The following is a 23104-nucleotide window of genomic DNA, read 5'->3' as shown; positions in this document are numbered from 1 at the left end:
GACCTGCCCTCATATTCAGGTCCTGCTACTTCCTAACTGTGTGACCGCAGACAGGTTACTTGTTCTCTTTGAGCCTCAGTTTCCTCATCTGTAAAATGAGTATAAGAACTTCCATTCAGGGTTATTGTGAGAAGGAAACAGGCAATTTGGGCAAAGCCTGTGACATGTTGGTACACACTCTTGCACATACACAGTTCTCTTCTTTTCCTTCCAAGCACAACTATTGAGTATTCCATGAACATGTGGCCAGATTTTGGAGGTGTGGAAATAAGAGGAAGGACAGGGATTACATTACTTTCCTTCCCCAGCTTGGGCGAGAGGGCAGAGGTGTGTGGTGGAAAACAATGCTGCAAATCCTGACGAAGGGTCTCAGGACAAGAGAGTCTGGCCAGTACTTTATCAGCTAACTCGGAGTTGCATCAGCCATATTGCAACATTCTCAGCAAAACAGATAAGTTCACGGTGCAAATGGCAGAGGTCCACTATTTGGAGGGTGGGGGGGGTGACTCAGAGATAAAGATGTCTATCATTTTATAAAATCACAGCTAAAAACCCAGCGTTGGCTTTCTCTATCTCTCTTGTCGATACCGCTGAGGTGGTTCTAAGGCAGCATCAGTGGTATCATCAGATTTCTTTAAAGCTCAGGTGAGTTTCTCAGACAAAAAATCCAGCATGAGTCATTTGCATCCCCTTTCCCAGCCCCTCCCTTCTAAATAAAACTCAGTTAAGAGAAATGACCCAGGCTTCCCTAAGAGTTGTCTACTTCCTTGGCAGTAAGCAGACAAAGGGATGCCTTATCTGAATCTGACATTCCGACCGTGGACAATTTTAATAATAAAGTTCTTCCTAACATTTTCCATCTTATTTTAATATTTCCATCTGATATTAATATGAGAAATGGAAAACAATAGAAACATTTACAGTAGAAGTCAAAAGAGACAGCTTTTTAAACCTACTCTTCTCCTAGGAAAAAATTTCATTTCAATCAAGCATAGCTTAAATGTCATCCTAGTCCTAGATCTGAAGTCATCTGACATTAGTAATATTTCCCAACTCACATCAGGATTTGATAAATCACAGCACGCTATACAGGTGAAATTGCCTATGGAATCAGAACAGAGACATTTCCGAAATTTACGGTCTCCAGTGATTCTCCTGGGCAACCACAGTGTTAAAAAGATATTCCTAAGTAATTTTTCAATAAGGAAACCAACTTATTTTTCAATTAATTTTGACCCATTAACTTCTGCTTCTTTGTTTTTAAGAGTTTCTTTTGCTTTTAAAAAAATTATCAGGATTTGCATCAAACTCTACCAACTTAGAATTCATTCATCGACCAAACTTCCTGATGCTAAAGAGAAACTTCCAATGACAACTTCTCCTCTGCTGCCTTGAGATGGATACCACGCTCCCAGAGGAATTAGATACTCACTCGGATTGTCTTAGGTTGGCGATGAACCTTCAAAGCCCTGGGAGGATTCTGAGTCCAGTCTTCCTCTCCAAAACCCACTGATTTCGCTACAAATGCTCAGAATCTGATTTTGCATTGGGGCGCGTCCAGGAGACAGTGGGGTGAGGAGGAGGGAGTTCCAGCAGGAGCTGTGGCCGATCACAGGCGGCCTTCCCACCCAGCAGCCGCATCTCTGCCTTGGCTCTGTTCCTCATGGACAGAGATTAGTCATTAACAATCCTTCCCCTGCTAAATGATATAAACATAGAAAGGAACCTTGGGACAGCCTCGAGATTCCCAGGATGAACTCCCAGAGCCCCTGGGTAGGGATTGTGACAGAGCAGGGGAGCCCTGAAGCTCGCCTTTTAAAACACTTCTCCGTAGGCTGCTTTTCAGGGTCCTGAGTACCCAGATTTCTGCACACATCATCTAAAACTGAATTGTCATCATCTTCCCTCCCTCTCTCCAATTGCTTTTAATAGCTCTACCACCTCCCAGGGACTGAAGTTAGCAACTCTGAGCCTTCTTGACCCTTCCCTCTCCCGGGCTTTCTATAAAAAGTAGTAACAGATTCGTGTGGATTCTATCTTTGGACTGTCTCTTATTTCCAACCCACTGTGTTCCTCTGCTAATTTGGGCCTACTGCAGCTTCCCTTCTAAAGAACACTGTTGGTTGGCCCCGTAACTCATCTCTCCTTTTCTTTTTCTGTTTTCCAAACTACACAGCAGTGTAAAGCATAGGGCTCTGGTCAGATACCTACCCATTTGTTGCAACCTCGGGAAAGACACTCAGCCTCCCTGAGTCTTGGTTTCTTTGTCTATAAGATGGGAATAGTGTAAGTATCTTACATGCCGTGGTGAAAGTTACATGCATAGTTTAAAATACATAACATGTTTAGAAAAGTGCCTGGCATACAGCGAGCGCCCAATAAATTTTAGGCACTATTGTTTATCAATTGAACAAATACTGGTTATCTGCACACTAGGTACACAGCACCTTGGTAGACGGTCTCCTAATCAAAAATCTCCAATGGATTCCTGTGGTCTAAAAAATATACTCTAAATGCTATGGCCTGGCGTATAGAGCCCCCTCCACCCCGATAGCCCTAGTCTATCTATCTAGCATTTTCTCACATCCTGTCTCTTCAGAGACCCCCCCAACCTCTTGCCCACCTGTGCCAAGCTCTCCTCCCTCCAAGCCTTTGCATATGCTCTTCCCTTTACCTGAATAGCCTTCCTTTCATATCCACAGACCCATCTCAAATGCTGAGTCCCCCCTGAAGCCAACCCTGTTTCTCATCTGTCCCTATGGTGCCCACCAAACGCCCCTCATCCTTTATTTATAATTCTCTCATTGTTCCTGAATTCCTCTGGCTTTGTACATTATAGTTACCTACTTAGCTCTTTGACAAGAACAAAATTTCTGGAGGACAAGCACAGTAGCAGACTTGCCTCTGTATCAATCCCTGGTCTTCGCACAGTGCTTCTCGTGGACAAAGTATTGTATAACTATTTTTTAATTGAATCAATGAGTGAGCTGAGAAAATGATAACTTTCCAAAGTAGTGAGCCTGTGCACACACATGGGGTGTGTGTGTGTGTGCGCCAATGTTCCCCATTGTAAGGTTAGTGGAAGGCCTACAGTCAAATTTGTTAGGAAAGCTGTTTTTTCCTTCTCTTATTAAATAGCATGTATAGGTCCTGCAGGCTCAGACTCCCTACCCCCGTGGGCTCCCTCTATACTGAACACACCACCCACACCCTTTCTCACAAGGAAGAGGGGGAACCCAGCCCTTGTAAACTCTCCCTTGCCCATTTGAAGAGTCTTTGCCATGACATTCACTGGGCTCTGCAGCTCTGGGCTGCCCGAGAGGCTCCTGCAAGACTCCCAGATAAATTCTTCTTGGATGGCGAGAGCCTGTGTTATGATCTCATTCTCTTCATCTGCAGTGGAAGGTGAGGGTTGAGGACATGGACTCTGGAGCCTACCACCTGGGTTCAAATCCCAGCTCTGTCACTTATGAGCTCTGTGACCTTAGACCTTTTACTTAGCATTTCCATCTCTCAATTTTCTCATCTGTGAAATGGTAATATAAATACTACCCATTTCGTGGTGTTACTGTAAGTATTAAATGAATGAATATATGCAAAGTGCTGGTACATATAGAGTATCTGATACACAGAAATGCTATATAAGCATTAATTGTTATTGTTTTCTCTGAGCATTTCACACAATTATATTTGCATGATTGGACTAGATCTGAAAGATCTAGAGTGAAAGGTATTGAGGAGGAGAAAAGGGAGCATTTCAGGCTAAGGAAAGGGTCTGAGGCAGGAGGTAGCTTAGAGGATCCCATGAAGCAAAGAGAAGGCCAATGTTTCTCAACTAAGAGTGTGGAGGAGCCTTGAAGAAATAGGGGTAGGATAGGTAGGGGCAGTGATGTGTTGGGAAGTGTTTAACAACGAGCTCTCAGAGTTGGGGATACACACACACACACACACACACACACACACACTCACATATATATATATACACTCACTTATTTTAAAATTTTCTGATATAACAGATGTATAACACGTTTTACAAATAATAGTAAAATATACAGTTTTGTGAATTATAAATTCCAGGTGGCTAACTGATTCTCACAGAATGCTTTCATTGAGTTTTGCTGAACTCTTGTATCGGTAGCCAATTTTTGGCTGCAGTTCAAGCATGATTTGACAAATGGAACTGCATTCCATTCCACTAATTCCTTCCCAAAACACTTATTTTTCTGAAATCACACATGTGATGTACTGTTAAACTCTTAGTCTTACACAAATTACATTCATTAAACCGGACCCTCTTTCAGCTCCAATACTACATAGGTTGGAAATTCACTCATTTATCAGAAACATAAACAGCTTCTTTGCTGAATTAAATAACAGTTTTCAAATACTGGAAGAACATTTCTTCAGTTTTTTGTGTGTGCTCTTCACAACGTAAATAATCTGTATTATTAACATCTCCACAACTTAGACCAGAGGTCAGCAAACTTTTTCTCTAAAGGGCCAAAAGTAAATATTATAGGCTTTGTGGCCTCATCTGGTCTCTGTCATATTTTTCAACCTTTTAAAAATGTAAAACCTCTTTTGTACAGCCTACAGACTGTACAAAAACATCCACAGGCCAAATTTTGTCCACCGGCCTTAGGTTGCCAACCCTTTAGACCAGTGGCTCTCAATGGGGAAAAGAGGGGGCAATCTTGCCCACCAGGGGATATTTAGCAATACCTGGAGACACTTGTGATTGTCACAACTTGGAGGGAATGCTAGTGGCAACTCGTAGGTAGAGACCACAGCTGCTGCTAAACATCCTACAACGTACAGCACATCCCTCTAGAGCAAGGAATTATTGTGCCCCAAATGTCGATAGTGCTGAGGTTGAGAAACACTGTGTTAGACGTTCACCAAAGCAGTAAATGGAGTACTGACTTGTGGAATTTGCTCATATCCATCGTGTAAATATTCTCATTGTGGCCAATTTCAAACTATTAGTGTGATGTCACTGAACAGACTTGGGAAGAGATGTACAGAGGCACACTGTTACTTAGGATTTCCACTGTTCAGATACAATAGATGTGAATAGCTATGAGAGCATAGACAGTTGTGAAATACAGTAAAATAATTAGAATGTGATGAGTTTTAAGTATTTATTACCTTTGATTTAAAATGTATTTAATTATAAGTTTATGTAATTTAACCTTTAATATTGACTATGTTTAACAACCAGTTCAGAAAAACCTGAAAATTTATATTAACCATTGGCTCTCTGAGCCAGGGCAAGCTGACTCAGCACACCATTGGGGGAATGAGGGTTTCTTATGTGTTGTCCTTACAAGTGAGGAGCTACGAAGTATTATCTCCATTTTTCAAATGAGGAAAGTAAGACTCAGACATTCAACGACTCATCAAAGCAAGAAAGCTGGGCTTTAAATTTAAGTTTGTTTTCTCCAAAGCTGCTAAATTTTCTTCTATATTTTCTTCCACTATCAACCTAGGCAAAGTGAGATCAAAATATTTATTCTATGAAATGCTTCTCAATACTGGCTTATTTTAATTAATTGCTTAATAGAATACAGGTGAAGGAAGTCATTAACATATTGTTAGTGACCAACTCTGGAATGGTATTGAGTATATAGTAGAAAAGTCATTCTGCCAAAAAAAAAGATCTCTGTTCATAGATGTTATTTCTTGGTTAATATGTTGGCTTCCTTATCTTCTCCAGGATCCCTCCTTTTTTCGAAAATTTCTCCCCCCAACCTTAATGAATGAGTTCACCCCAGATCAGGGACTGTAAAAGGTCCTGAAGCGAAAGGGAAGTAGAATGGGTGAACTTTGGATATTGGTGTAGCAAGGGTGCAACCCCGCCTAGGAAGTCTGAGTAATCACCAGAGACAGAGAACAGAGCCAGGCCACTCAGCTTCACAGGGTGGTGACCACAGGGGGACACTGAAATGCACAGAGGAAGGAAAGGAGGGAGAGCTTGGATTATCAAGCTGGCCTCTTTTCCTACTGGCTCAGACCTGGCTGTGAGCATAAATCTCTGCGCCACACTGAATCTATCCGTGTGTCTGCAGTGGTCCTTACACTATAGCTTTGAGTAACGGCTTTTCCCTGGTAAGGCACCACAACCTTCAAGAAGCTGTGCTTTCAGAAACAGAAAACGTTTTCAAGACGTAGGGCAACGAGGTAGGGGCAGTGCCGAAAGCATGGGTGTTAGTGTCAGGGGCCTGGGTTTGAGTCCTGACTGGTCCTGCCATATGACCTTGACTGGTCTTGCCGTATGACCTTGAGCAAGTCAGTCTCTGGGTATTAATTTTCTCCCCCACCCCTAATAATAACAAGAAAAGAAAGCCTATCTCATAGGGTTATTGTGAAGATCAACATGAAATGTCACATGAAAATATGTGGTACAAAAATCAAAGGGAAGCATCTGGCAGGCCCCATTAGACGTGAAATTTTCCAGAAACTGGAAGCCCTATAGGGACTCCACTCACTTCTGTATTCAGCTATTCTAAGTGACTCACTGGGGGATTCCCTGGCAGTCCAGTGGTTAGGATTCCGTGCTTCCACTGCAGGGGGAATGGGTTTGATCCCTGGTTGGGGAACTAAGATCCCACATGCCACATGGCACATCAGAAAAAAAAAAAAAAACTTCTAAGTGACTCATTGAAATCACTGGGTCTACACTGGAGAGAGAACCCTCCTGTAAATGTTGAAGAATGCAGCTGAACCTTCATCTGAACCTGGATGGCCAGTCCTAATGCTCAAACTTTTTAAAAAGAAAATATTTACAACCTGTTTTGTGGAATATGTAACCCATAAGAGAAAACATTACTATATTTTACTTAGGAAGATTCAAATGAGTTTCTCCACTCATCCTAGATCAAATGCACTTTGCTTTCTGTATCTTCCCTGCCCCTCTATTTTTTGGAGGAGTCCTTTGTTGTTGTTGTGTTGTTAATTACACAAGTGGTTATGGTCATGTAGAAAAATTAGAAAATATAGATAACCTTAAAATAAAATTCACCTATATTCCTACAACCCACATATTCATAGAATACACTATCAAAACTGTGATATATTTTCTTCCAGACTTTTAATGAAAAATAGATACACCCAAGTTTTCTCTTTTCATAAGAAAATAGGATCATATGGTATATACGGCTCTGAATCTGCTTTTCTCATTTAATGTATCATAAATATTTTGATATTACTAAATATTTCACTACATATACAAAATAATTTAATGGAGGTATACTATTGAATTCATAGGGATATGCCCTCATTTGACCAATTCCCTACTGTTGAAGCTTCGAATTGTTTCTAATTTCCCTCTATTATAAATGATATTGCATTGGTCATCCTTTGTAGCTAAATCTTTGGCTACGTCGGTGATCATGACCTTGGCCTTGTTTTCTAGAGGTAGAATTACTTGGTCAGAGTGAACACGTTTCTAAGATGCTATAGTAAACTGCCTTTAGAAAGGTGGTGCCAATTTATATCCCCCCCGTAGGATCCAAATGTGTCTATTTCTTGCCCCTTTGCCAGCACGTGGGGGCCTTGGTGATTCTTTTTTCCAGAAGAGCTTTCTTGTGAGATGCCTCCAGTCCTCACCTACCCCTCCCAGTAGAGAATCAACATGGACATTCAAGCAGGGTTTTTGAACTGTGTGATATAACCCATTGTTGTTCCCGAAATCAATTTAGGGGGTCATGACCAGCATTTGTTTGTTTTCAATGAAATAGTATTTTTAAATAGCATAGCAAATATTTCCTTTGCAAGTAGAAAGGTAAGTACTGCTTAATGGAGCTGTTTCGCTTATATATGTGTGTGTTGATGCGACCTAGATTTCAGTATAACACAGTTGTAAGGTCAAAGTTTACAAAGTTTGAAAAGCATGGGATCAGTCAAAAGATCATTGAATCAGTGCCCATGGACTTGGATTCTGGACATAATTATGTGGAGAAGGAAGCCAAGGGCAAAGAGAAAGGGCACAAATCCCATTTACTTTCTCCGGTAGAAAAATGTTGATAGAAATGTGATAAAACTCTCAAAGGTACACATAACCTAAGTCATGGTTATATAATAGGAGAAATGATCAATTTCAGGATGTGACAGGTAGTCTGGAGCTCTCTTCTCCATATATTTTAGTCACATTATGTCTATGGTTATAGCTCTGACTCTGCCTCTGCCCAGCTGTGTTTGGAACTTATCAACCCAATCACTCTATGCCTCACTTTCCCTACCTGGAAGATGAGGTTATTCAACCAGATGATAGCCAAGGTTCCTTCCATCTGTGGTGCCAAGGGTCTGATGCAGGGATCAGCTGTGCTATGCTGGTCCATTGTAGTTTCCTGCATCCCATTCACGGGGCTGCTTCATGAGCAAGTGACCTGTTCAGTCACACAGGGTCCCTCACTTAGAAGACCCTATGTTTGATTTAACACCCTGCTGTCATTCTTTTGAAATTCTTAATTTTTCAACAAAGGTCCCCATAGTTTCATCTTCCACTGAGTCCCACACAATATATAGTTGGTCCAGTGTATTAATTCAGAAAACATGAAGTCCTCCTGATAAGACAGTGGAATTCTTTTCTTTGGCACTGCTGAGAGCTGAAACAGTGACTCTCCACCTCAGTGGATGAAGGACAAGCTGCTTAGAGGGTTTATGACACACGGCATCTCAAAATTCTGCTCTGCACTAGAACAACACATAAGAGAAGCTGTTTAGAACTTTTGTTATGCCCAAGGCTTGCGTTCCATTGTTCCAGCCCCAGCTGGAGTAGATTGCCCAAACTGCATTCAACTCATTAAAAAAAAAAAAGGTCTTAAAATAGGATGACCCATTTAATGCCATGTGCTGTTATACGGGTTAATTAGATGTGAAACATTCGCAGCAGGTTCACAATAAAGGAAATAAAAGATGTAATAGAAAGATGAAGGTCAGTGCTGGGCCTGAGTGCTATATTATGTCCAACTTGCATTTAAAACCCAAAGGTTGCTAAAAAGATTATTAATAGATAGAACAAAGAACCACATTTGGGGACATGGCCCATTTTATATTTGGAAATGCCTCTACCTGTTTAGGATATTTAGATGATAGTTCTATGGTAAGCTGTCTGTCTTCAATGGAGACAAAGCTACTTACCATCAGGAAAGTATGTTTTTAGAGCTCTACAGTGGGGATGTAGCTACACTATTCCTTTTGTGTTTCAGGGGCTGGATATAGGTCATGACCATGAAGTAGAATCAGATACGATGAAATCATAATGCTGGTTTTCTTAGAAATGGGTCTGAAACAGAGGAGTCAACCAGGTATTTAAAACATCAGTGTTTACACATAGGACAAGCATTTAAGCATTTGTTACTCAGAGGCTTTGTACATCCTTTGCAATTCCTAATCAGACATGGTCAACATAAATGTTCTCTCTCCTCTGTACTCTCAAAGCATCCGAGGCTCACCCCTCTCAAAACACTTTTTATTCTTTATTGCAATGGTTTATTTCCTTATCTGTTTCCTTCACTAGTCTGTAAGCTCTTTGAAGGTAAGTTCTGTGATTGTTTTTAATCTCTGTATCCCTAGTCCTAGCACAGCACCAAGCCTGCTGTAGGTGACCAATGAATCTCTATAGTCAAGTAAAAGAATGAATGTCATATGATATATGAAGAGCTCCTACAAATCAATAAGAAAAGGATCAACAACACAAAGAAAAATGGGTAAAGCACACAAAAAGATGAAACACAAAAAAGGAAATACAAATGACCAATAAACATCTAAAAAGACGTTCAAACTCAATCATAATAAAAGAAATGCAAATTAAAAGCACACTGAAAAGATATGTGCACAGATGTGTGAAATGATGTGTGAACACAGCTAAATTCACCTGTATGCTCCAGAACTGCTGCACCGATTGTTAAAATATTGAAATTGTTACTTGCTCATTGGTAAATACTGCTGACCTGAGTCCACCTGGCATCCTACTGGTGCCCTGTCATCCAGCCCCTACCCCAAAATCCCCAGACCTTGTTGCAACCTGGCAACTCAAGAGGTAATGCATGATATTGCAGGGGCCCCAAGATCATACTCAGCACTATGGCCAGCCTAATTCTGATTGGTGGGTTCTTGTGCTGTTAGTGTTCTTAAATATTTGGATATCACTCCTGTGTTCAAGGTTATGCACTGTAGCATAGAATGCAATAGCAAAACTTGGGAAACAACCCGAGCAAAAACTAACATTTATTAAAAGCTTACTATGTGCCATACATTACTCTAAGTACTTTACATTGATTAACATATTTAATCCTCACAACAACCCTAGGAAGGAGGTACTATTGTAATTCCCATTTTACAGATGCAAAAATAGAGGCACCAAGAAGTTAAGTAATTTGCCCAAGGTCATATAGCTAATAAGTGATGAGAGGAATTCTATCAAGGTAATCTGATTCTAAGGCCTCTCCTCTTAAAACAAAATGTCCTTTAGCAGGGATTGGTGAAATCAATTAGGGTATAGGCATGGAATGGAATATTATACAGCCATGAAGTTGAGGAAGCTCTTTATGAGCTCACAATGGAATAGTATCCAAGCTATATTACTAATTGAAAAGAAAGTACAGAAAGATGTGTGTAGTTGTTAAATGTATACATATATATATATATAAAATCACAAATTGGATACACAGGCTATGTCTGGAATTATACATATGAGACTGATAACATTGGTTGCCAGTCTCTAGGGGGACAAGGTATTAGGAAAAATGTTTGCTATGTGTGCTTTTTGTACCTTCTGGATTGAATACTATGTGTACATACTGCCTATTTTAGAAATTAAACTGCAAATTAATTTTTTAAATGAACGATATGTACACAAAGATTCTGAGGCAGAAAGTCAAAAGAGCTTAGAGAGAAATAGAGAAGGTCTGCAGCTGGCTGGAGGTGGGAGAGAATCCATCCTCCTGGTCATCAGGGAGTGCTGAGCCTCTGAGCAGAGCCTCTGAAGATGGGGAAGTTGTGATGATATTTGGAGAGTAGGGGAAGGGCATTCCAAGGGGAGAGGCAGAGATATGGAGACTGTGACTGAGACTTTGACAACACAAAATGAGGGGAAGTTTCACTGGAGGTCTCTGGGCCCTCTGCAGTTGGGAGCAGACGCATGGCTGCAGTTGGGAGGAAGCTAAGATTTGGGTGTGGAGGGACCTGGGAGGGGCTGTAAGGGGCCCCTGAGGCTGACTGCAGATTAGAAGTCAGCCCAGTGGTGCTCATTTTAAGGAAATTTGAGGAACATAAACTCAAAGTGCCTGAACCTCGCCCTGTCACACATCTAGTGCGGGTAAGGAGTTAAGCTGTGGAGCCGTCCACAAAGGACGGGCAAGAAACAAAGATGTAATTGAAGGGTTGGGGGAAAATAGGGCCAAGGGAAAACAGTTCAAGGAGCTGAGATTGTCAGTTCTGAAGGAGGACAATTACTGTCCCCTCCTTGACGACGCATCGTTGTCAGTGGGATGGTGACCAGCTGTTCTCTGCAGCCACAAAGGAGACAAAGAGAAAAAGGGCTTCAACTGCAGCATGAGCAATTTAAATTAGATTCAGAGAAAAACTTCCATCAGGAAAAAATTAAGTTGTTAAAAGATTCTGAGGGAAGATAGGGTATCGCTAGCCCTCCCTCTAAATTAGACTTGACGCTGCAGAAATCAACTTGGGTTCAAATCAGTCATGTTTTCTGCATCCCAGTGTCTTCATCTTAAGCTGTGGGTAATAATACCAACCTCACAAAGTTGTTATAAAGATTAAAAGGGATCCTGTGTATAAAAAAAGTTAGAACAGGGCCTAACATATGGTAAATTCTGAATAAATTGCAGCTCTTGTCCTTTACGGTAAAACGGTGTTTATTAAACATGAGGGTCTTAAGTGATTTAGATGGTTACTTGGGATGGTCCCTGAAGGTCTCTTTGATTCAAGCAAACATCCCAGATGCTTCATCGGTAGTTTTATGTACACAGTTTTATAATGAAATTCTAACTTTTCTGGAATAAATATTAGACTATTCATCCTATCTGCTTCGACTGTGAAGAGTTCTACTGTCAGCCATGTTCCCCAAAATCACATTTCTAACAGCCTCTCCTCTGGAGGGGGGCTGTACAGAACAGAGTTTTTCAGATCTTTTGGACTGTGACCCACAGTAGTAAATACATTTCGTATCACAGCACAGTACTCACACACACACTCTCGATGTGTAGCTGAAATGAAGTTTGTGGGAAAATTCTTAGGCTTTCTATGTGTCATCTATTTTGATATCTTCTATCTTATTTTGCTCTAATTTTTAAAAATACTGGTTTTGATCCACTAGATTGATTTCATGACCCACCAGTGGATTGTGACCCATAGTTTGTAAAGCTTGTGTAAAGTCTTAGATCTGTGACTCCTGACTACATTGGGCATCACTGGGCAACTTTCTTAACTACTCTGGGGTCTACTTGTTCATCAAGAAAAACGGGATTAGAGTATCTATCTCTTAGTGTCTCAAGAAGTTTTAGTTAGGACAAGTACATTGTGCCTGGGATTTATTTAATAGCTCGTCCTCAGTAAAAGTTGATTATGTCATTAAAATGGCTGCCACAAAGCCCCTGCACTAAAGCTGGGCACAGGTCCCAGGCCAGAGCTTTATTCGCTATTATTAGGTAGGTATCCTCACCAGTTGTGGTCACTTGGTTTTCCCACTAAGAGCATCTGCTCACCAGCAAACCAGAAAAGAACGTAAGAGCAAAGTAAAAGGCAGCATCAATGCACGAGACCAAAGCACTCCTTAAAATACGAGAAAAGTGCATTAGTATTACAGCCCAGGTAAGAAATTGTGTTCAAGAGCTGCAAAGAGAGGTAAATTATGTCTTGCAGTCTCCATTTAAAAGGCAGGGTAGAACAGAATATATCTATAGGAAAAAAAAAAACCTGGTCCAAGTGGCAAAAATACAAAAATTAACTAAATATTTTGTTTCTTAAAGGAATACATCTTAGCTGTTGAAAAGTTAATGTGACAGAGCTCTTTATATAATTAAGGCAAACGAAAGAAATATCACTGTTGTTTGAAATAAACTGGCAGAAAAAATAGTTGGGCATTTCACCCATAAACATGTATCCCACAGGCCCCCTTTAACCTGGCAGTTATAATTCCTTCCCTTGGTCCCGAACGAACTAAGTACAAATGGTTTTCAAATTTGACTTCTATCATGTTTATCACTTCTAATCACGACCAAGGCAACAGGATATTAATGGAATGATGATTTGCATGTGTCGTCCCCCTGCTCTCCAGTTTCCCTCCAAAAAGGCCACCACTCTAAGCATCAGGTAGATCTTGTGTGTTTCCTTTCTTTGCCGCACACACGTCATCCAACTGAGAAGAAAGCAGAAGCTGCTGGAGGATAGCCCTCTTCAAGGGGATTTTAAAGGTAATCTGGGGCTTCCCTGGTGGCGCAGTGGTTGAGAATCCACCTGCCAATGCAGGGGACACGGGTTCGAGCCCTGGTCTGGGAGGATCCCACATGCCGCGGAGCAACTGGGCCCGTGAGCCACAACTACTGAGCCTGCGCGTCTGGAGCCTGTGCTCTGCAACAAAAGAGGCCGCGATAGTGAGAGGCCCGCGCACTGCGATGAAGAGTAGCCCCCGCTCGCCGCAACTAGAGAAAGCCCTCGCACAGAAACGAACACCCAACACAGCCAAAAATAAATAAATAAATAAATAAATAAATAAAGGTAATCTGAGAATGGAGAAAGAAGAGAAGTGCCTTCTAGATAAGATTAAGACTTTTAGAGACCCGCAGTGAGAGGAATATGGTGCCAATACCACCATCCTCTGAAAATAATTCAAAATAGAAATAATACTGATCCATAACATCAAAAACAAAGAAATCCAATTAAATTTGGATTTTTCCTTTTGATTAATGATTTTTAATAATATCAATTGTTTTCAAGGTTTCTGTGTGTGTGCGTGTGTGTGTGTGTGGAGGGGTGTGCACATGTGCACCCCTGCACTGCTAGTGCCCTGGTTGACTGCTGTCCCGCCTGTGGGTTCTTCTAGTGCTTAGTGCTTGCAAGGGAAGCTATTCCCGAGACTGGAAAGTGGGAGAAGATTAGTGAGAACTCACACCCCACTTGGTCTTGGGTAGCGGGGAGGACTTCTGAGGTAATAGCTTCAAGGGGTTTCTAGAAAGTTTGGGCTCTGGGCCCAGCAGTGCAAACCTTGCCAGAGATTCAGGTACCCTGAATATGGCACAGAAGCGACTGAGCTGTAGGCTCCCTGCAGGCTGGAGCAAAGGGCAGCGCAACGGTGAACACTGCGGGTGATGTTCCGTGGTGGGTGAAGCTTGGACTGTGTGTGAGATCTTGACACAACACCGGGGTAGAGTCCCAATAATGACCAAAACTTAACTTCTTGGCAATTGGGCAGAATGGAAAACAGAACTATTTTTCACACACTTGAGTTTCTGGCCTGAGATTTAACCCTGCGCATTTCTGGATATGAAACCTCCACGGTATGTCTGCAGGTGTGGCTGAAATCTTCCTTCCTGGACCATGCAGCCTATAGCTTTTGAGAGCGTTGCTTTTAACATGTCTGGCAAATTTCTCCCCTGGTCCAGCCCAACTAATCAGACTCTACCCCTTGGATATAAGCCCTCAGGTTGGTGTCTTAAAAGCAAGACTGGGGCAATATGCAAAAGATGAGCTAACTCGCTATACTGATCTCTGGAGTTTACGTTTCACAAATAAACTCATACTCCTACTACAATGATTCATCATCATCTATTATATTGGGAGGATGTAAGACAAGGTGACACTCTGAGGAGACGCATCTCACTGCAGAATGATGAATTACTTTAGACTTAAGATGTTGTCAGCCCAGCCCCCTCTTTCCTGTCTCCAGGCAAAGGGAGTGTGTCTGTATCAGATTTGGGGATCAGGTATCACAGATGAAGCTGAAAACAGTGAATGCTTTGTTATTCAACAAAGCCCATTTTCAAAGCGTTATCCCTTTCTGCTCCTATGCTAATCAAAGAGACCAGATTATCATCAGAACAAGGTCCAGTATTATTTTAAAGAGAAAGCTAGATCATTATTCACTAGGTTTTTTTTTTTTTTTTAACATCTTTATCGGAGTACAATTGCTTTACAGTGTTGTGTTAGTTTCTGCTGTATAACAAAGTGAATCAGCTATATGCATACATATATCCCCATATCTCCTCCTTGCGTCTCTCTCCCACCCTCCTTAACCCACCCCGCTAGGTGGTCACAAAGCACTGAGCTGCTCTCCCTGTGCCATGCAGCTGCTTCCCACTAGCTATCTATTTTACATTTGGTAGTGTATGTATGTCAGTGCTACTCTCTCACTTCGTCCCAGCTTACCCTTCCCCCTCCCCATGTCCTCAAGTCCATTCTCTACGTCTGTGTCTTTATTCAGTCCTGCCCCTAGGTTCGTAAGAACCTTTCTTTTTCTCTTTCTAACTAGTTTCACTCTGTATGACAGACTCTATGTCTATCCACCTCACTACAAATAGTCCAATTTCGTTTCTTTTTATGGCTGAGTAATATTCCATTGTATATATGTGCCACATCTTCTTTATCCATTCATCTGTTGATGGATACTTAGGTTGCTTGTATGTCCTGGCTATTGTAAATAGAGCTGCAATGAACATTGTGGTACATGACACTTTTTGAATTATGGTTTACTCAGGGTATATGCCCAGTAGTGGGATTGCTGGGTCATATGGTACTTCTAGTTTTAGTTTTTTAAGGAACCTCCATACTGTTCTCCATAGTGTCTGTATTAATTTACATTCTCACCAACAGCGCAAGAGGGTTCCCTTTTCTCCACACACTCTCCAGCATTTATAGTCTGTAGATATTTTTGATGAAGGCCGTTCTGACTGGTGTGAGGTGATACCTCACTGTAGTTTTGACTTGCACTTCTCTAATGATTAGTGACGTTGAGCATCTTTTCATATGTTGGTTGGCAATCTGTAGATCTTCTTTGGAGAAATGTCCATTTAGGTCTTCTGCCTGTTTATGGATTGAGTTGTTTGTTTTTTTGATATTGAGCTGCATGAGCTGCTTGTATATTTTGGAGATTAATCCTTTGTCAGTTGCTTCGTTTGCAAATATTTTCTCCTATTCTGAAGATTGCCTTTTCATCTTGTTTATGGTTTCCTTTGTTGTGCAAAACCTTTTAAGTTTCATTAGGTCCCATTTGTTTGTTTTTCTTTTTATTTCCATTTCTCTAGGAGGTGGGTCAAAAAGGATCTTGCTGTGATTTATGTCATGGAGTGTTCTGCCTATGTTTTCCTCTAAGAGTTTTATACTCTTTGGCCTTACATTTAGGTCTTTAATCCATTTTGAGTTTATTTTTGTGTATGGTGTTAGGAAGTGTTCTAATTTCATTCTTTTACATGTGCTGTCCAGTTTTCCCAGCACCACTTATTGAAGAGGCTGTCTTTTCTCCATTGTATATTCTTGCCTCCTTTGTCATAGATTAGTTGACCACATTGCGTGGCTTTGTCTCTGGGCTTTCTATCCTGTTCCATTGATCTATATTTCTATTTTTGGACCAGTACCATACTGTCTTGATTACTGTAGCTTTGTAGCATAGTCTGAAGTCCAGGAGCCTGATTCCTCCAGCTCTGTTTTTCTTTCTCAAGATTGCTGTGGCTCTTCGGGGTCTTTTGTGTTTCCATACAAATTGTGGAATTTTTTGTTCTAGTTCTGTGAAAAATGCCAGTGGTAGTTTGAGAGGGATTGCATTGAATCTGTAGATTGCTTTGGGTAGTATAGTCATTTTCACAATGTTGATTCTTCCAATCCAAGAACATGGTATATCTCTCCATCTGTTTGTATCACCTTTAATTTCTTTCATCAGTGTCTTATAGTTTTCTGCATACAGGTCTTTTGTCTCCTTAGGTAGGTTTATTCCTAGATATTTTATTCTTTTTGTTGCAGTGGTAAATGGGAGTGTTTCCTTAATTTTTCTTTCAGATTTTTCAACATTAGTGTATAGGAATGGCAGGGATTTCTGTGCATTAACTTTGTATCATGCTACTTTACCAAATTCATTGATTAGCTCTCGTAGATTTCTGGTAGCATCTTTAGGATTCTCTGTGTAAGGTATCATGTCATCTGCAAACAGTGACAGTTTTACTTCTTCTTTTCTGATTTGGATTCCTTTTATTTATTTTTCTTCTCTGATTGCTGTGGCTAAAACTTCCAAAACTATGTTGAATAATAGTGGTGAGAGTGGGCAACCTTGTCTTGTTCCTGATCTTAGAGGAAATGGTTTCAGTTTTTCACCATTGAGAACGATGTTGGCTGTGGGTTTGTCATATATGGCCTTTATTATGTTGAGGTAGGTTCCTCTATGCCTACTTTCTGAGGGTTTTTATCATAAATGGGTGTTGAATTTTGTCAAAAGCTTTTTCTGCATCTATTGAGATGATCATATGGTTTTTCTCCTTCAATTTGTTAACATGGTGTATCATGTTGATTGATTTGCATATATTGAAGAAGCCTTGCATTCCTGGGATAAACCCTACTTGATCATGGTGTATGATCCTTTTAACATGCTGTTGGATTCTGTTTGCTAGTATTTTGTTGAGGGTTTTTGCATCTATGTTCATCAGAGATATTGGCCTGTAGTTTTCTTTTTTTGTGACATCTTTGTCTGGTTTTGGTATCAGGGTGATGGTGGCCTCATAGGATGAGTTTGGGAGTGTTCCTCCCTCCGTTATATGTTGGAAGAGTTTGAGAAGGATAGGTGTTAGCTCTTCTCTAAATGTTTGATAGAATTTGCCTGTGAAGCCATCTGGTCCTGGGCTTTTGTTTGTTGAAAGATTTTTAATCACAGTTTCAATTTCAGTGCTTGTGATTGGTCTGTTTATATTTTCTATTTCTTCACAACAAAAGGTTGTGCTTTTGTAAGAATTTGTCCATTTCTTCCAGGTTGTCCATTTTATTGGCATATAGTTGCTTGTAGTAATCTCTCATGATCCTTTGTATTTCTGCAGTGTCAGTTGTTACTTCTCCTTTTTCATTCTAATTCTGTTGATTTGAGTCTTCTTCCTTTTTTCTTGATGAGTCTGGGTAATGGTTTATCAATTTTGTTTATCTTCTCAAAGAACCAGCTTTAGGCTTATTGATCTTTGCTATCGTTTCCTTCATTTCTTTTTCATTTATTTCTGATCTGAACTTTATGATTTCTTTCCTCCTGCTAACTTTGGGGTTTTTTTGTTCTTCTTTCTCTAATTGCTTTAGGTGTAAGGTTAGGTTGTTTATTTGAGATGTTTCTTGTTTCTTGAGGTAGGATTCTATTGCTATAAACTTCCCTCTTAGAATTGCTTTTGCTGCATCCCATAGGTTTTGGGTCGTGTTTTCATTGTCGTTTGTTTCTAGGTATTTTTTGATTTCCTCTTTGGATTCTTCAGTGATCTCTTGGTTATTTAGTAGTGTATTGTTTAGCCTCCATGTGTTTGTATTTTTTACAGAATTTTTCCTGTAATTGATATCTAGTCTCATAGCGTTGTGGTCGGAAAAGACACTTGATAAAATTTCAGTTTTCTTAACTTTTTTTTTTTTTTAATAGTGAATACAGAGAGATGTCAGAGGAGCTAGTTAGAGTAGCAAGTATCAAATTTATTTATTTATTTATTTATGGCTGTATTGGGTCTTCGTTTCTGTGCGAGGGCTTTCTCTAGCTGTGGCAAGTGGGGGCCACTCTTCATCGTGGTGCGCGGGCCTCTCACTATCGCGGCCTCTCTTGTTGTGAAGCACAGGCTCCAGACGTGCAGGCTCAGTAATTGTGGCTCACGGACCCAGTTGCTCCGCGGCATGTGGGATCTTCCCAGACCAGGGCTCGAACCCGTATCCCCTGCATTGGCAGGCAGACTCTCAACCACTGTGCCACCAGGGAAGCCCCTATCAGTTTTCTTAACTTTACCAAGGCTTGATTTGTGACCCAAGATATGATCCATTCTGGAGAATGTTCTACGAGCACTTGAGAAGAAAGTGTATTCTTTTGTTTTTGGATGGAATGCCCTATAAATATCAATTAAGTCCATCTTGTTTAATGTATCATTTAAAGCTTGTGTTTCCTTATATATTTTCATTTTGGAAGATGTGTCCATTGGTGAAAGTGGGGTGTTAAAGTCCCCTACTAAGATTGTGTTACTGTCAATTTCCCCTTTTATGGCTGTTAGCATTTGCCTTATGTATTGAGGTGCTCCTATGTTGGGTGCATAAATATTTACAATTGTTATATCCCTTGATCATTATGTAGTGTCCTTCTTTGTCTCTTGTAATAGTCTTTATTTTAAAGTCTATTTTGTCTGATATGAGAATTGCTACTCCAACTTTGATTTCCATTTGCATGGAATATCTTTTTCCATCCCCTCACTTTCCGTCTGTATGTGTCCCTAGGTCTGAAGTGGGTCTCTTGTAGACAGCGTATATATGAGTCTTGTTTTTGGATCCATTCAACCAGTCTATGTCTTTTGGTTGGAGCATTTAATCCATTTACATTTAAGGTAATTATCGATATATATGTTCCTATTACCATTTTCTTAACTGTTTTAGGTTGGTTATTGTAGGTGTTTTCCTGCTCTTGTGTTTCCTGCCTAGAGAAGTTCCTTTAGCTTTAGTTGTAAAGCTGGTTTGGTGGTGCTGAATTCTCTTAACTTTTGCTTGTCTGTAAAGGTTTTAATTTCTCCATCAAATCTGAATGAGATCCTTGTCGGGTAGAGTAATCTTGTTTGTAGGTTTTTGCCTTTCATCACTTTAAGTATGTCCTGCCACTCCCTTCTGGCTTGCAGAGTTTCTGCTGAAAGATCAGCTGTTAACCTTATGTGGATTCCCTTTTATGTTATTTGTTGCTTTTCCCTTGCTGCTTTTAATATTTTTTCTTTGTATTTAATTTTTGATAGTTTGATTAATATGTGTGTCAGCATGTTTGTCTTTGGGTTTATCCTGTATTGTACTCTCTGTGCCTCCTGGACTTGACTGATTATTTCCTTTCCCATGTTAGGGAAGTTTTTTACTACAATCTCTTCAAATATTTTCTCAGACCCTTTCTTTTTCTCTTCTTCTTATGGGACCCCTATAATTTGAATGTTGGTGCATCTAATGTTGTCCCAGAGGTCTCTGAGACTGTCCTCAATTCTTTTCATTCTTTTTTCTTTATTCTGCTCCCTGAAAGTTATTTCCACCATTTTATCTTCCAGCTCATTTATCCATTCTTCTGCCTCAGTTATTCTGTTATTGATTCCTTCTAGAGTATTTTTAATTTCAGTAATTGTGTTGTTCATCACTGTTTGTTTGCACTTTAGTTCTTCTAGATCCTTGTTAAATGTTTCTTGTATTTTCTCCATTCTGTTTCCAAGATTTTTTTACTATCATTACTCTGAATTCTTTTTCAGGTAGGTTGCCTATTTCATCTTCATTTGTTTGGTCTTGTAGGTTTTTACCTTGTTCCTTCATCTGTAACATTTTTTTTGTCATTTCTTTTTTTTGATGGGTGGTGCTGTATTCCTGTCTTACTGGTTGTTTGGCCTGAGACATCCAGCACTGGAGTTTGCAGGCAGTTAGATAGAGCTGTGTCTTTGTGCTGAGACGAGGACCTCTGGGAGGCCTCACTCCAATTGATATTCCCTGGGGACTGAGGTTCTCTGTTAGTCCAGCAGTTTGGATTCAGAACTCCCACCACAGGACCTCAGGCCCAACCTCTGGCCTGGGAACCAAGATCCCGCAAGCTTTGTGTCATGGTAAGAAGAAAAAAAAAGGAAGAAAGAAAGAAAAAAAGGAGCAGTACAGTATCAAAGAATAAAAAACAAAATAAAATTAGAAACATAAAAAATATATTATGAAAAATAAAACTATAATTGAAACAATTGCAACAAGGTAAAATGAAACAACTGACGAAGGATTAATCTCCAAAATTTACAAGCAGCTCATGCAGCTCAATATCAAAAAAACAAACAACCCAATCCATAAATGGGCAGAAGACCTAAATAGACATTTCTCCAAAGAAGATATACAGATTGCCAACAAACACATGAAAGAATGCTCAACATCATTAATCATTAGAGAAATGCAAATCAAAACTACAATGAGATATCATCTCACACCGGTCAGAATGGCCATCATCAAAAAATCTACAAACAATAAATCCTGGAGAGGGTGTGGAGAAAAGGGAACTCCCTTCCACTGTTGGTGGGAATGTAAATTGATACAGCCACTATGGAGAACAGTATGGAGGTTCCTTAAAAAACTAAAAATAGAACTACCATACGACCCAGCAATCCCACTACTGGGCATATACCCTGAGAAAACCATAATTCAAAAAGAGTCATGTACCAAAATGTTCATTGCAGCTCTATTTACAATAGCCAGGACATGGAAACAACCTAAGTGTCCATCAACAGATGAATGGATAAAGAAGATGTGGCACATATATACAATGGAATATTACTCAGCCATAAAAAGAAACGAAATTGAGTTATTTGTAGTGAGGTGGATGGACCTAGAGTCTGTCATACAGAGTGAAGTAAGTCAGAAAGAGAAAAACAAATACCATATGCTAACACATACATATGGAATCTAAAAAACAAACAAAAAAATGGTCATGAAGAACCTAGGGGCAGGACAGGAATAAAGACACAGACCTACTAGAGAATGGACTTGAGGATATGAGGAGGGGGAAGGGTAAGCTGGGACAAAATGAGAGAGTGGCATGGACATATATACACTACCAAATGTAAAATCAATAGCTAGTGGGAAGCAGCCGCTTAGCACAGGGAGATCAGCTTGGTGCTTTGGGACCACCTAGAGGGGTGGGATAGGGAGGGTGGGAGGGAGGGAGATGCAAGAGGGAAGAGATATGGGGATATACATATATGTATAACTGATTCACTTTGTTATAATGCAGAAACTAACATTGTAAAGCAATTATACTCCAATAAAGATGTTAAAAAAAAAAAAAAACCACAGCAGAAAAAAAGAAAAAAAAAGGTGGGGGGTGGGGAGGCAACAAGGCAAAAGGAGAAATCACTAGCAAAGTATAAAGAATAAAAAAAATTAGAAAAATAAAAGAATAAGAAAAATAAAAATATAAAGAATCAACAAGTTAGAACAGAACCCCAATCTAAAAGAGGAAAAAAGAAAAGAAAATAATAAAAGGAAAAAAGTCTTGGCTATGGGTGCGGAGTTTAGGCGGGGTGAAACTTAGGCAGGGGTGGGGTTTAGGGTAGGGCAGGACCTAGGCGGGGCAACGTTCAAGCATGGGGCGAGGCCTCTGCTTAGGACCTGCATGGTAGGGGAGAGGCAGCACATGAAAGGAGGGCCTCTGGAGTGTGGAGTTCTGGAGTTCGGAGGTAAGGCCCTGAGTGAGGGTGTGCGGGTGCGGTTTAGGCCCAGCGCATTGGAGGGGGTCTCCGAGTGTAGAGGTGGGGCCCTGGGTGGGGGTGTAAGGGTGGGGCTTGGGTTCTGCATGGCAGGAGGGAGGCTCCAAGGGCAGAGGATTAGGCCCGGGCACCCAACAGGCTTCCCGGTGCCTAAGTGGACAGGGAAAGCACTGGCTCCGTTCCCTTCCATTCCTTCATGCTCTTCCCCCACCATCTCCCCCAGGGTCTCCCCCGATGACGCTGGACCCCTAACCATGGGTGGGTCCCCCTGGGTGTAGGAACTCCTCTCCTCCCAAAGCCACCCCTCAAGGGTGCCGGTCCCATAGGTCGGGCCTTTACTTTTGCTCCCCCTTCCCTCCCTCCCTCTCCCTCAGGACCCACGTGGCTGGAGGAGGCCTAGGTGGGCAGAGGATCAGGCCCAGGATCTCAGCAGGTTCCTGGGGGTCCAAGTGGGCAGGGGAAACCTGGCCACGCTCCCTTTTGATCCTCTGTCCTCCCAGTGGTTCCCCAATTTCCCCCTTCAGGCATGGGATCCCTTCCCCTCCCCCAGCCACCCCTCAGGGGCGCCAGTCCCATCCCACCTCCACTTCTCCTCCCCCTTCACTCCCCCCATGTCCCATGTCCTACCCAGTCACTTGGGGTTCCTCCCATCCCCTTAGGTGTCTGTGGTCCCCCACCGGTACCTG

The 23104-nt window shown here is 41.0% G+C and overlaps 1 protein-coding gene across 2 annotated transcripts in view; it reads right to left on the bottom strand.

The window, feature by feature from the left end:
* NR1H4 (nuclear receptor subfamily 1 group H member 4) overlaps positions 1 to 22562 on the bottom strand; it is an 88714-nt gene extending 66152 nt beyond the window's left edge. The window contains exon 1 of one of the 2 annotated variants that reach the window (XM_082349653.1): positions 1433 to 22562. The gene's annotated coding sequence lies outside the window, so the exon portion shown is untranslated. The remainder of the gene's footprint in view (positions 1 to 1432) is intronic. The other variant, XM_082349654.1, reaches the window with a different exon arrangement.
* Positions 22563 to 23104: the final 542 nt, after the last annotated feature.

Source organism: Balaenoptera borealis (assembly GCF_965194805.1).
Source record: "Balaenoptera borealis genome assembly, chromosome: 13".
Classification (NCBI taxonomy): Eukaryota; Metazoa; Chordata; class Mammalia; order Artiodactyla; family Balaenopteridae; genus Balaenoptera; species Balaenoptera borealis.
The sequence above is the reverse complement of the archived record's forward strand: the minus strand, read 5'-3'. Positions and strand labels throughout refer to the sequence as shown.